At 42.2% G+C, this 13539-nt stretch overlaps 1 long non-coding RNA gene across 1 annotated transcript; it reads left to right on the top strand.

Moving 5' to 3' along the window:
- Positions 1-692: 692 nt before the first annotated feature.
- LOC124605755 lies at positions 693-11264 on the top strand. Its single transcript, XR_006978676.1, has 3 exons — positions 693-788; positions 9861-9922; positions 11135-11264. It is a non-coding gene; the product is annotated as an uncharacterized LOC124605755 (long non-coding RNA).
- Positions 11265-13539: the final 2275 nt, after the last annotated feature.

Raw genomic sequence — 13539 nt, forward strand, 5'->3', positions numbered from 1 at the left:
GGGTAGTATGCCACGACGAACAAAGGCATGCATCAATGCAAGAGGACGCTACTGGGTATTAGAGGTACCGGTGTGTACAGCAATCTGGACTACCACCTCTGAAGGTCTCGCTGTATGGTGGTGCAACATGCAATATGTGGTTTTGATGCGCTATAAAAAGGGCGGAAATGACGTCTACGTTGATCTCTATTCCAATTTTCTGTACAGGTTCCGGAACTCACGGAACCGAGGTGATGCAAAACTTTTTTTGATGTATGTAGTTCTGCCATCAATTGAAGTAACTCTTTGCCAATTGCATACCACAGGAGTGAGAGGGGTGCAGATCTACCAGGCGAGCGACCCATACATTATATAAGGTTTGAGGAGTCTCAAGTGTCGAATAGACCGGTTGTTCCTGAATTTGAATGATTTTGAAAGGAAAACCTCTTCGCTTATGTTCCAGTGAAATGAAAATTAGCATAAAGAAGATTTGATTTTTACTGCACTGTTACATTCAATGCAGGAACTTGCTCAGTTATCTTGGTTAGTTAATAATGCCACAAGTTCAAACTTCTCTTACAACAGATTAACAGCAAGCTGCATTTGGCACAGTGAAAACACATCATAATTTATTAGATATGTAAATGATTTTAATACCTATTTTGTTTTCATTAAACAGTTCAACAACGACAAGGTTATGTTTGCAACAACAGACGCTCTCGTCAGGAAAGTCACTGAAATCACTGATCTTCCGGTTTTCTACTATGAGTTTGACTACCACATAGACAGCGTCAGCTCTTCAGAATGGGGTAAGTAAAACGAATAATACAATACGCCGTTAAAAAACGATTAGTAACAAAATCATAAACTCTCATCAGACACTATCGTAAATATTACAGTGGAAGGGTACAGTACCGCCCGACATTGAAAATAGGTACAACATTCTTCGTTATTCTTGTCAGAACAACATATTTTTTGTAATAGTAACTCAATTTCACTTAATACACCGAAGCCGGATACCACTGTAGGAAAGGAGGACAATTTATTTGTTTAATTGATCACATGTGCACTCCCACAAAATAAATCCCTACATCCAATTTGGTGAGATCTGTGAAATGAATGAATGTATGGTCGTCTGCTAATCGCAGATAGTGAATGTGAAATATATGATCATCTTTGAGACGGTCCTTTGGTCACCTTTGGTGGAACCAAAGAGATGAATTTTACCTGAGCTTTGAGCGCCTGAAACGTGGCTGACCAATACGGTAGCATGTTGCTCCCCCCACCCTGCGGAGGTGTGAGATGACCTGAAGAACGGCCAAGTTTCAGCACTCTGGCGCTGGATCTTGTGTTGGTAAGATCTGTCTTAGGTGTGCTCTGTAAAGACAAAAGAGTGGAGAGAATGGTATGCATGTGTAATACTTAAGAGTAGTTTGGAATAATTATTTCTCTATTTCAGGAAATTTTGTGGGGAGAATTAAATGACAGGCAGGTAATATTAAGGGGATCGTAGTAATCTTCGGAACTGACCAACGGTCACAATGAAACCACGTGTAGCAATACGTTGAAATACTTGCGAGTGCTAGTACTAAGTTGAAATACTTGCGAGTGCTAGTACTAAGTTGAAATACATCCGAGTGCTAAAGTTAAGCTGAATTACTGGCGTGTGTACTATAAGTTGGAAATATTTAAGGACTGGCATGTGCAGGACTTGAAATTAGAGACGAGCACCTGCACGTGGTGAGTACTGTGTGAGTCTCAATCTGTGCATGAGACAAAGGTTGAAGAGAAGTACTCGTCCAAGGTATCAGTTGAGGACTCGCGTGTGTGACGAATATGATCTTAATATTACTTTGCGTCTTATATTTCCACGTGACGCTAGATTCAAACTCTAATACTCTGAGAGAGAAGCAAGGTGAGTTAGCCATCTATCCAGCAACGCTACTTGGCTTGCATTGCACAGGAAGACGTGCATATATCCTCCAGAGTTCGTAGTAGGAAAGACAAGTTACGAAGTGGGGCAGTGTCGTGTGAAACTGGGATGAATACTAATTGAAGTGGGAAAGCTAAAAGTGAAGTGATCCTAACGTTGTGACTATTCTTTGTGGTGTATTCTATGTTGCCAGTGTGATGTATTTCATGTAATTTAAGTATGTGTGGTTTGCATGGGAGAGTAGCAAGATAGGTTCAGAGGCAGTGAGTTACGCATGCTCCTTTTTGTTCCACTCGGTCTGGAGTAAATTTTCGTGACGATGGGTGTGAGAGTCGAAGTGTGAGATATAGCAAAAGATCCACCATCCTATCCAGAAAGTGCACTGTAGCATTAGATAATTGAGAGACCATAAGATAGAGAATCACCAATGTAAAGCCATGTCCACTGGGCGGAGTTTCTCATGTGTTATTGTTGTATAAAATGTAATGGTGTGTTTAGGTTATCTTTGAATCATAATAGAATTTATCGTAATAAAAAAGATAGTGAAAAGAAAAAGATTGGTGGCCTTGTTCTTCGAATAGTGTGTAGTCATGATATCCAGAATTTGTAATGTGTGCGCCATTCATATTCAGTGCGATGGCCACGTGTTGATCAAAGCCCTTGGGTAAAAAAGAAAATGTGGTCTTGCCAGAGCGTAGTGAACAATCAGAGTTGTGTAAATTCCTAATAGTCAGAAGCGCGTTATCCGTTTCCGTTGAGTATTATTCAGACAGGAGAATAATTTGTAGCTTAATCGTAGGTACTAGAGCTCATAATCAGTCATTGATGTTACTCGAGAAATAAGAATAAATCAATTCGCTTGGCAGACCACTCATCTTGCAAGCCTGACTGCTTGATGCCACAGTATGAGCAAGGCATGTGGGTGCCTCGCAACAGTATCTGCTTTTTCAATGACCCATTGTTCACATTTTGAATACAAATAATGGGTTATGGCGACTAGAGGCTTCCTCTATAAGGATATTATTTTATTTTTATTCCATTGATTATCTGCATCAGGGACACGCAACAAGAATAATGGAAACAACAATAAATACGAAAATTTTTTTTTCCTGGCAGTCGAACAGTGCTTTGCCCTGCTGTTTTTGATTATGTTCTGCAGACGTTAAATGACTGAAAAATTCTTCGAAGGCTCTTTCTAACGGCAACGGAAAAAGTACATAGTTCCAGTAATAAAATCTGTGTCGTAATTCGGCAGCTGTAAACGGGTAAATGTGCAAAGTTACTTGCATATGCCGGAAAATTCATTACATTGTCCGCTTTAGCTTAGTAGAAATGATGTCTCGGTATACTTGTTCTTCTCTAATATATTTTGGGTGGTCTATCTTCATAAATAACATCAATGTAAAAGCATTCGAAATAAATTTTAGTGTTCGTTGATACTGACTGAGGAGACCCTACATTAAGTTCCTCCAGGAGCTCGCGAATATGCGTCTCCCCGAGAGATTATAATCTACCTTGAGTCTCAGAATTTGGGGGGCCTTTCTGCATCGCTTATCTGCAGCGTTATAAGAAAGCTGTAACAGTCTGTACAGGGAAAGAAAGAACTCAGTCCATATGAAACAGGGGGGAAAAGGCTTAGTCAATTAAGTCCTTGCCTTTAAAATAAATAATTATGTAGGTTGCCAGCCCTGACAGACAGTTGTTATTGTAATTTTGTGAATTGTTGACACGTTAAAATTGCGTATGTAGGTCTTTACATAATGGGCGATCAAAAAGTTTCCGTTTGAGAGCGTTGCTTTAGCGCATACGCGATGAAGTGAGACTCCGATTTGGGTACAAATGCACCGACATACAGGCAAAGGCTCAGTATGGCGTCCGTGTCTTTCCGACGTGCGTGTGGTAAAAGCGGAATCGTTAATTATAGTGACGTTAAGAGCAGTTTAACGGAATGGATAGTGTCTTGAAAGGAGGATATAAGATGAACATCAACAAAAGCAAAACGAGGATAGTGGAATGTAGTCGAATTAAGTGGGGTGATGCTGAGGGAATTAGATTAGGAAATGAGACACTTAAAGTAGTAAATGAGTTCTGGTATTTTGGAAGCAAAATAACTGACCATGGTCGAAGTAGAGAGGATATAACATGTAGACTGGCAATGGCAAGGAAAGCGTTTCTGAAGGAGAGAAATTTGTTAACATCGAGTATATATTTAAGTGTCAGGAAGTCATTTCTGAAAGTATTTGTATGGAGTGTAGCCATGTATGGAAGTGAAACATGGACGATAAATAGTTTGGACAAGAAGATAACAGAAGCTTTCGAAATGTGGTGCTACAGAAGAATGCTGAAGATTAGATGGGTAGATCACATAACTAATGAGGAGGTACTGAATAGAATTGGGGAGAAGAGGAGTTTGTGGCACAAGTTGACAAGAAAAAGGGACCGGTTGGTAGGACATGTTCTGAGGCATCAAGGGATCACAAATTTAGCATTGGAGGGCAGCGTGGAGGGTAAAAATCGTAGAGGGAGACAAAGAGATGAATACGCTAAGCAGATTCAGAAGGACGTAGGTTGCAGTAAGTACTGGCAGACGAAGAAGCTTGCACAGGATAGAGTAGCATGGAGATCTGCATCAAACCAGTCTCAGGACTGAAGACCACAACAACAACAACAGCAATAACAACATTAGCAAATGCGCCCAAACAGGATCAACGTGCTGTTATTATTTTCTTGGCTGACGGAGGACGAACACCGGTAGACATCTATAAGAGAATGACGAATATTTATCGGACAGCAAGTCCGTCGAAAAATACTGATTGGAATGGTGCAACAAGTTCCCTGATGGTTTGCGTTCTACACAAGACGTCGGCCAATCTAAGGTGGCAACGAAAGTTACGCCAACTCAAGTGCGAGACTATCGAGCACCTGCTCTTTGGTCCTGATCTGACACCATGTGATTATCACCCCTTCGGCCCCTCAAAAAAAGCCTTCAAGCTTCGACGATTCATGTCGGACGAGGGTGTGCAGCAGACATTTGCGGACTTCATCACGCGGCAGGACATGGTGTTTTACCAAAGGGTTACGTTCAACCTGATGCGTCGGTGGGATAACTGCCTCAATGCTCACGGCGATTTTGCCTCGCTGGCAAACAGGTTCTGGACTGCATGACCTTCGAACGGTTATTTTTCAACAGTCTGCTAACGTAGCACCACTATCAATGACTTCATCTAAATCTACATCTACATCTACATTTAGATCTACTTACATACCCCGCAAGCCACCGCACTGTTCCTGATGGAACTAGTTATTTCTTTTTCTGTTCCACGAGAAAATAGAGTGATGGAATTATGTTTATATTAAAAGAGGTGGCTTGCCCATTAAATGGGGTTGGGAACGGCAAGGCCTCCCCTTTCACGTGGATTTTGCTCACAACTGCCCTTTCACTGTGACTTTCCCTTATCTAAAAGGGAGGTCTGGGGTTGAATTTCATACAGATCGCCACATACAAGAGTGGTCGGCACATGATAAAGGATTAGGGCCTGGCGCAAGGATCGTCTATCTGACTGCGTAAAAAATAACCACCACTATCAAACAAAATCTACTCATTGGATTTACGATTAATTTTATCATCTTAAGAGGAGCATTTTCAGTAGGAAGTCCTTGCAATGCTAGCATTTCCTTGATATTTCTATAAATGGGGTTAACACTTTTCGTTGAAAGTTGGATTACAAGCCCAACAATTTGTTATAAATCGAAATTACACTTGTACAAAAGAAGTATAATTATTGAGTATACATATCTTGTTACCTATGGACGTTAATACAAGACTGGGGGGCATAGGGGGAAATGCTCTAAATTCAGCAGTCACCCACAATACTAGCGTTCGAAATGGACAAGGAAAGGTGGGAGCTGACCAGTCAGAAAATAATTTACTCTATTTAGTGAAAGGTAAGAGACGGGATCCAATAGCTAATACGTGAAGATATTGAAAAGGCAAACTATGAACTACTTGTGGATGCACGTTATTAAAGCGGCCTCCCGTCCGTAAACTATTAAAATTCATAAAACTCGATCTGCAACATTTTGATTTACGAATACGAATAACAAGAAACGCGGGCCATGCTACTTCTGGTTCAATTTAGATATCGTGTGCAATACTTCTCTCCACGTGTTCACACGTGAGCGACAAAGAAGGAAAAACCTGACACACAAAAGACCGTTATGAAATGTTCACTAACATCACGGAGTATTGGTAAAGGAAAGACATTCGCTGAAGGCGAAGTGGTTACAAAGGGGGTTGAATTATTGAATTATACCGAACGTGGTGACTGAGAGCCCCACGTATATTCTGCATACTGCAACCGACCAGGTTCTGACGCCAAGTCCCAAAACAAAATGACAAAATGAGCAAGAAATAAAAGCAGTGAGGCGCAAATCCTCCCGAAATTAAAGATCGCCTAACAATTTAATATGTATTGGAGACTTAATCCACTTCTGAACCTAGCAAGAGCACGCATGCTTACCAGCTTGAAAGTCTTCTTCTGGATCTCGCCATCGGCTCCACACGACTGCTAACCGGCTAACTGGCCGTTCAAGTAGACGTTCCTGACTTGGCAGAATGACTCCTGACTGGATAGAATTTAGTCAGAGAGCCGTCAGGGAGGCCCCTTTCAGAGCCAAACGTGCAGGTGAAACTGAGTTTTAGGTTGGTACTGCTACTTAGAAGAGTAAGAAGGACTGCTTTGGCTTCTCCAAGTCATTCAAACTACCGCCCCATGCTTCCAAGCTAAAAGGTCAGCGCGGGAAAAGGAAAGCCAGCATGGCTAGCTGATGGAGACTGCTGAATATGGAAAAATAAAAGTACCTTGCCCCAATCCTCTCTCCAGTTTCATTATGCTGTCTTACTGAAAAAATCAGCAGGATAGCAGACATGCTATTGCCATATTAGTAATGATAATAATATGACTACAATATCGTAAATAAGTGAAACAAGTGCAAAGTAGATGCACGTCCAACATGCCTCCGAATAAGTCCTAAGTTCTCGTGTTTTACTTTCGTCGTCCTTAGGCGACATGTATATTGTCGGCAGCAGAATCATTCTGTAGTCAGCTTCAGAAGCCAGTTCTCTAAATTACCTCGGTAGCGTTCCTCGAAAATCAGATCGCCTTCTCTCCAGGGGTTGACATTTGATTTCCCGAAGCATCTTCGTAATAATTGTGTTGTTGGAACCTGCTGGTAACAAATCTAGCAATCCGCCTCTGAATTACTTCGATATCTTCCTCTAATCCGACCTAGTGCGGATTCCAAACACTCGAGTAGTGCTCAAGAATGGATTGCGCTAGCGTCCTGTATGCTGTATGAGCCACACTTTCCAAAAATTCTCCCAATGAACCTAAATCGGCCATTCCCCAACCCTACCACAATCCTCACGGGCCCGTTTCACTTCTTATAGCTTTGCAACGTTACGCACAGCTATTTAAACGAGGTGAATGTGTTAAGCAGTACACTACTAACGCTGTACTCGAAATTTACGGGTTTGTTTCCGTTAGTCATTCGCGTTGACTTACATTTAGAGCTAGCTGCCGTCCATCACTAAAGGCAGAAATTTTGTGTAAGTTATCTTGTATACTCCCACCATCACTTAACTTGGACATCTTCCTGTACGTCATAGCATCATCAGCAGACAATCGCAGGTTGTTCCCTGTGGTGGTTGGCAGGAGAGCCAACACCGTGTTACTAGAGGAAGCCGAAAGGCACGCGTTTTAGCTCACGCAGGCTGGCGTGAGGTCTGGAACAGGACAAGGAAATTAGAATTTAGAAAAAACGGACGTAGCTGGTGGAATACTTAACTTTAATCCATTAATGGTGAACGTCGCTCTTGACGGTACATTATTCAGTATCAATAGTAACTGGTAATGGCGCCTTGCTAGGTCGTAGCAAATGACGTAGCTGAAGGCTATGCTAACTATCGTCTCGGCAAATGACAGCGTATTTTGTCAGTGAACCATCGCTAGCAAAGTCGGTTGTACAACTGGGGCGAGTGCTAGGAAGTCTCTCTAGACCTGCCGTGTGGCGGCGCTCGGTCTGCAATCACTGATAGTGGCGACACGCGGGTCCGACGTATACTAACGGACCGCGGCCAATTTAAAGGCTACCACCTAGCAAGTGTGGTGTCTGGCGGTGACACCACACTCCCTACCCTGTCCGCCAGATCATTTGTGATGCAGAAAATAGTAGCGGCCCTGTCACCCTTCCCTGTGGTACTCTTGACGATGCCCTTGTCTCTGATGAAAATTCTCTTGAACTTTGCGCTGGGCGTGAGATTCGCGATAAATGCAAGCTAAGTAAGCGGCCAATGCCCGAGTTCTCTTTAAAAATCCCAACTGCCATTCCATCGGAACCTTATACATAGCACTAAAGTTTTTGTAATTTTGTGAAAACGCTGATATGAAAAATGAGTCATTGACTGATACCTGTAATGGAAGTAAGGAAGCCGTTCACCAACTAACGAAGAAAAGAAAAGAGCATGGCCGCTTATTTCTGGTAACAAAAAGATTAATTTAATTTCTCATGAGCTGGGAGAAAACTGCCGTCCTAGGTTACAATGTTTTCACAGCGTGTCTGAAGACAAGACTAAGTGTTTTAAAGGAATTCAACTTAATGGAATTTGTAGATTTACACAATGTTCATTCATGTGGTCTCATTTCTGCACTTCCATTATAGAGTAACGAGATTTAGCAACGCAACCTTTTGGTCCATACTGTTTCCTCTCAGAGTATAGAATACTCTTTTCTTAACAATCTGTATAGATAGAGAACTAATGTTGATTCCTTACGGACACTTTGTTTTCAAAGTTTCGTGGGCCTGAGAACAACTTTAAATCCGCAGAATGAAAAAAAAAAAAAAAACGCTCAACTCTGCTCCACTTTTTTTCTACGTATTAGGTCTACAACGTTGCTTCCGCCGTTTTGCAATAAATGGGAGTGGCAGAAAGTAGTGGCGTAGTTGGTAGGTCGTAAGTGCCATACAAAAAGCTTAGGCATTTTTAAACATAACACCATCAAAATATTAGTCGATTTTTTATTGTTTCATAAAGTTATTCTCGATTGAATATGTCAACTTACGAGTCCAATTCTGATCATTTGTCGGAAGTTTTAATTTTGTAATTTAACGTGAAGAAATCCGCGGATGAGGCTCATAAAGTGCTGTGTAAGACTTACGGTGAAGCACCTTTTAGTGAAATAACGTGCAAAGAATGGTTTCAGTTCTTCAGCAACAGTGATTTTGACGTCGAAAATTGGCATGGCTGTGGAAGAGAGGAGGTTTTCAAAGCTACTGAAACCGAAGGAAACAATCGCAGGGGATAGTTATCGAAAGCAACTGATGCGTTTGAGCCGAACCCTGAAGGACGAACGGCCATAATACAGCGACAGACATGAAAAGATGATTTTGCAGTATGGCAATGCCCGATCCCATGTCTCAAAACTCGTCACAGCATACGGGGAAACGTAGAAATGGGAAGTCCTACCTCGCCCGCCGTATTCTCCAGCAACCTCTGACTACCACCTTCTTCGATCAATGGCACACGGCCTTGCTGACCAGCATTTCCTGTCACATAAACAAGTGCAAAATTGGATCGATTGATGGATCTCCTCAAACGAAACCCAGTTCTTCCATCACTGGATTCGTATTCTGCCCGAAAATGGGAGAAAATGGTTTCCAGAGGGGGACAATACTCGAATTGTAAATTTTGTGTAAGTTTTTCACAATGTTGCCTCGAACTTTGAGAAGAAACTGCGAAAGAAAAGTTTTAGACCTAAAATATCTACATCAGTTTGAAGAAATACATTTTACAAGCATCAATGGGATCCGAAGCCCATGACTATTTTAAAAATTTATTTCTAGTACTCAATTTACAACTGTAAGGAATTTAACTCCTTTATTGTTGCAGGTGCCCCGCACTCTAGTGATTTGCCTTTCCTTACGATGCTACCCTAACTTCGTCAAGTATGGGTAAGTAATCTTTATTTGTGAAATAATTGCATCTTTGTCAGGCATCGTCATCGATACATAAAATGCACTATATTCGTCCTTAGAAAGCCCAATGAATAGGACCTGCGGTGGATAAGGTGAATCATGAATGAGGCAGAGTAATCCTTGCTTATATAATCCATCGGCACACAACAGAGAACTCTTTGACGATACCTAGGTTTACTATCGATGCTTAAACAATAAACAAAGTAAGAATAAAAAGGATGGTGTTAAAAAGGAAACAAAAAAGAAATAACGTGTTATCTAAGACAGATGTTTTAGAATTTCATAATTGTGTTCGGTCGCCCTCACGGCCTCTAAAGGAGAAAATATAGTTTACTGGTTTACCGGTTGTACATATCATGAGTATCGACTGTACTTATGCATTAAGGCAGTAACTCAAAATATACTTTTCAGGTTAGTTTTCGAGATGGTAATGAATGATAGAAATAAAGAACGAAGTTCTGAAACAATTCCAGAACTTGTTTCGAAGTCATATAGCCTTCTCACTTAAACGTCTGTTGTATTATACTGAGAGGCGTGAATAATTTATGGAGAAATCTTAACAGATTTTCTCTCGAATGGATGTTGTTTTGAGTTCGGTCAGCGAGGAGGTTTTTTCAACTATGAAAATGAACACATGCATATAGTCAACAAATATTACGTATGAAAGCCGCAAATTACGGCAGCATTCGGGTGCATTCAGCAATAAACTATGGGTTATCTTGTTTAAGCTTTACTATATGAATATAATTCCTCCTGTATGATGAAGTTTCAAAACAGTAGTTCTTTCAGTTCCACCAAACGAGGAATCCGCAATAGGCTGTGAACAGCAGATAAACAGTGTAGCAGTTGTAGAGGATGTTTCGGAAATAACTGAAGGCGGGTATATTTGGATGTTCACATGGTGAGATGCATACCTTTAGTTTCCATAGTGATGGAGGACGTGGGGACGTCAACTGCACACATTTTCATGAGCTGCTACCATTTAAATGGCTAAAAATAAATACTCTTTATACCTTATTTTATTTAAATGTCCGAACATGTGTATTTATTAGTTTCCAAATTTAATTACAATCGACACTGAAGCCACAAGGCTTCATCTTAAAACGTAGGCTATGGCTATCGATTTACAGTCCATCTGCATGCCTTATCATCGGTACTGATCATAAAAATTTCATGTCTTTTTTACAGAAACCCTATCCCAGAAGCTGATCCGGTGGTCTGGGAGCCTTACAACAACTCCACTCGCAGCTATATGCTCATGAAGGCCACCTTCACACTTTCGCATGACAAGGATGCAGAACGCATGGACTTCTGGGTAGAAAATGTGCCGCTGCTACCTTACGCGAATATCTACTCTAAGCGCAACGTTTAACACAGGACAAATGTATGAAACTGGAATAATTACAACTTCTAAATAAATAATAAATAGGTAAACAGTGGTGTAGCATTGTTGGCTGAAACATCCCAAAGGGTACTTCAACTGTCTAATATGAAAGGATTGCCACTTTGCTCGCATCGGCACAAATCATTGCGGAGTGTGAGCCGTATGCCATGAGTGTAGCTCTTCATTGTGGATGTTTGTGATGAGTGTTCGTAGAACGAAATGTTTTGTTTCTGTTGTAAGATGATAGAAGCAGAAGCTGAAACTCAGAGCTGACACAGCTTCCTCCTCCCGACTAGTAGCAAAGGAATAGCCGAGTTTAAGGTTAACATCCGACGGACGGATGACCATCAAAAGTGTCTATAATTAAATAAAAAGTAAGACAAAAAGTAAGCGTTGACGTTCAGAATGTGAATCAGCTTATAAGTGTAATACTGCCACGTGAATTCTAAGTGACTTGCGGGGGAAAGGGGGGGGGGGCACGGAATGAGTAGTGGATAAAAGTATTTTGGTAATACTGGGGTCACTCACTCACATCTAACCATACCGGAAAGTGGGTCTGAATATTTAACGACCGTGTGCCTAGGTTGCACGTATCTGTTTCCCCTTATCTTCTCTTTGCTGCACCCACAAACTGCAATTGCCGGCCGGTGTGGCCGAGCGGTTCTAGGCGCTTCAGTCTGGAACCGTGCGACCGCTATCCTGCCTCGGGCATGGATGTGTGTGATGTCCTTAGGTTAGTTAGGTTTAAGCAGTTCTAAGTCTAGGGGACTGATGACCTCAGATGGGTTGGGTTGCAGAGTGGCCGAGCGGTTCTAGGCACTACAGTCTGGAACCGCGCGCCCGCTACGGTCGCAGGTTCGAATCCTGCCTCGGGCATGGATGTGTGTGATGTTATTAGGTTAGTTAGGTTTAAGTAGTTCTAAGATCTAGGGGACTGATGACCTCAGAAGTTAAGTCCCATAGTGCTCAGAGCCATTTGAACCATTTTGTTGGGTTGTTTTGGGGGAGGAGACCAGACAGCGAGGTCATCGGTCGCATCGGATTAGGAAAGGAAGTCGGCCGTACCCTTTCGAAGGAACCATACCGGCATTTGCCTGGAGCGATTTAGGGAAATCACGGAAAACCTAAATCAGGATGGCCGGACACGGGATTGAACCGTCGTCCTCCCGAATGCGAGTCCAGTGTGCTAGCCACTGCGCCACCTCGCTCGGTACGACCTCAGATGTTAAGCCTCATAGTGCTCAAAGCCATTTGAACCATTTGAACAAACTGCAATCGAGTCGTGTGATTACTGGATTTAATTAACAGCAGGTTAGGGGAGCATGCACGTAATGTGAACGACAAATGTCTGGTAAAGAGCCAGGTATATTCTACCAGTAAACGTTTAAGTATGGAATACGCTGTTCACAACTGTTTTGATAAGCAACATTATCAAACTGAGATAACACTTCACTCACAGAGGACTGCTTGCATTGCAGATCACTCACATGGTTCGTTTGCTAGCACCTCGATTATTTGAAAGTCACTTAGTAAAGCTTTTGGTTGTGGACATAGTTTCTTGTAATCAACGCTTGGCCGGTCGGAGTGGCCGAGCGGTTCTAGGCGCTACAGTCTGGAACCGCGGGACCACTACAATCGCAGGTTCGAATCCTGCCTCGAGCATGGATGTGTGTGATGTCCTTAGGTTAGTTAGGTTTAAGTAGTTATAAGTTCTGGGGGGACTGATGACCTCAGATGTTAAGTCCTATAGTGGTCAGAGCTAGCCAATCAACGTTTGTTCATTCTCACGATGGGCGCGAAACCGTTCCACGACACGCCTAGCTGTTGATATCCAGCCGGCCAGAGTGGCCGAGTGGTTAAAGGCGCTACAGTCTGGAACCGCACGACCGCTACGGTCGCGGGTTCGAATCCTGCCTCGGGCATGGATGTGTGTGATGTCCTTAGGTTAGTTAGGTTTAAGTAGTTCTAAGTTCTAGGGGACTTATGACCACAGCAGTTGAGTCCCATAGTGCTCAGAGCCATTTGAACCATTTTTTTATTGATATCCCGATCTGATATACGAAGGAAAGCATCTCCAGTCGTGAATTTTTAATACACGCTGTTTATAGGTCACACTCAGAAATCGACTGAATGATGATCAAATCCACGTTTGTTGATTCCGTAACTGTAGGTGTGCGGGAGAAGGTTACTTCGACGACACGAGACGCAA

The sequence above is a fragment of the Schistocerca americana genome, chromosome 3 (genome assembly GCF_021461395.2).
Source record: "Schistocerca americana isolate TAMUIC-IGC-003095 chromosome 3, iqSchAmer2.1, whole genome shotgun sequence".
NCBI lineage: Eukaryota > Metazoa > Arthropoda > Insecta > Orthoptera > Acrididae > Schistocerca > Schistocerca americana.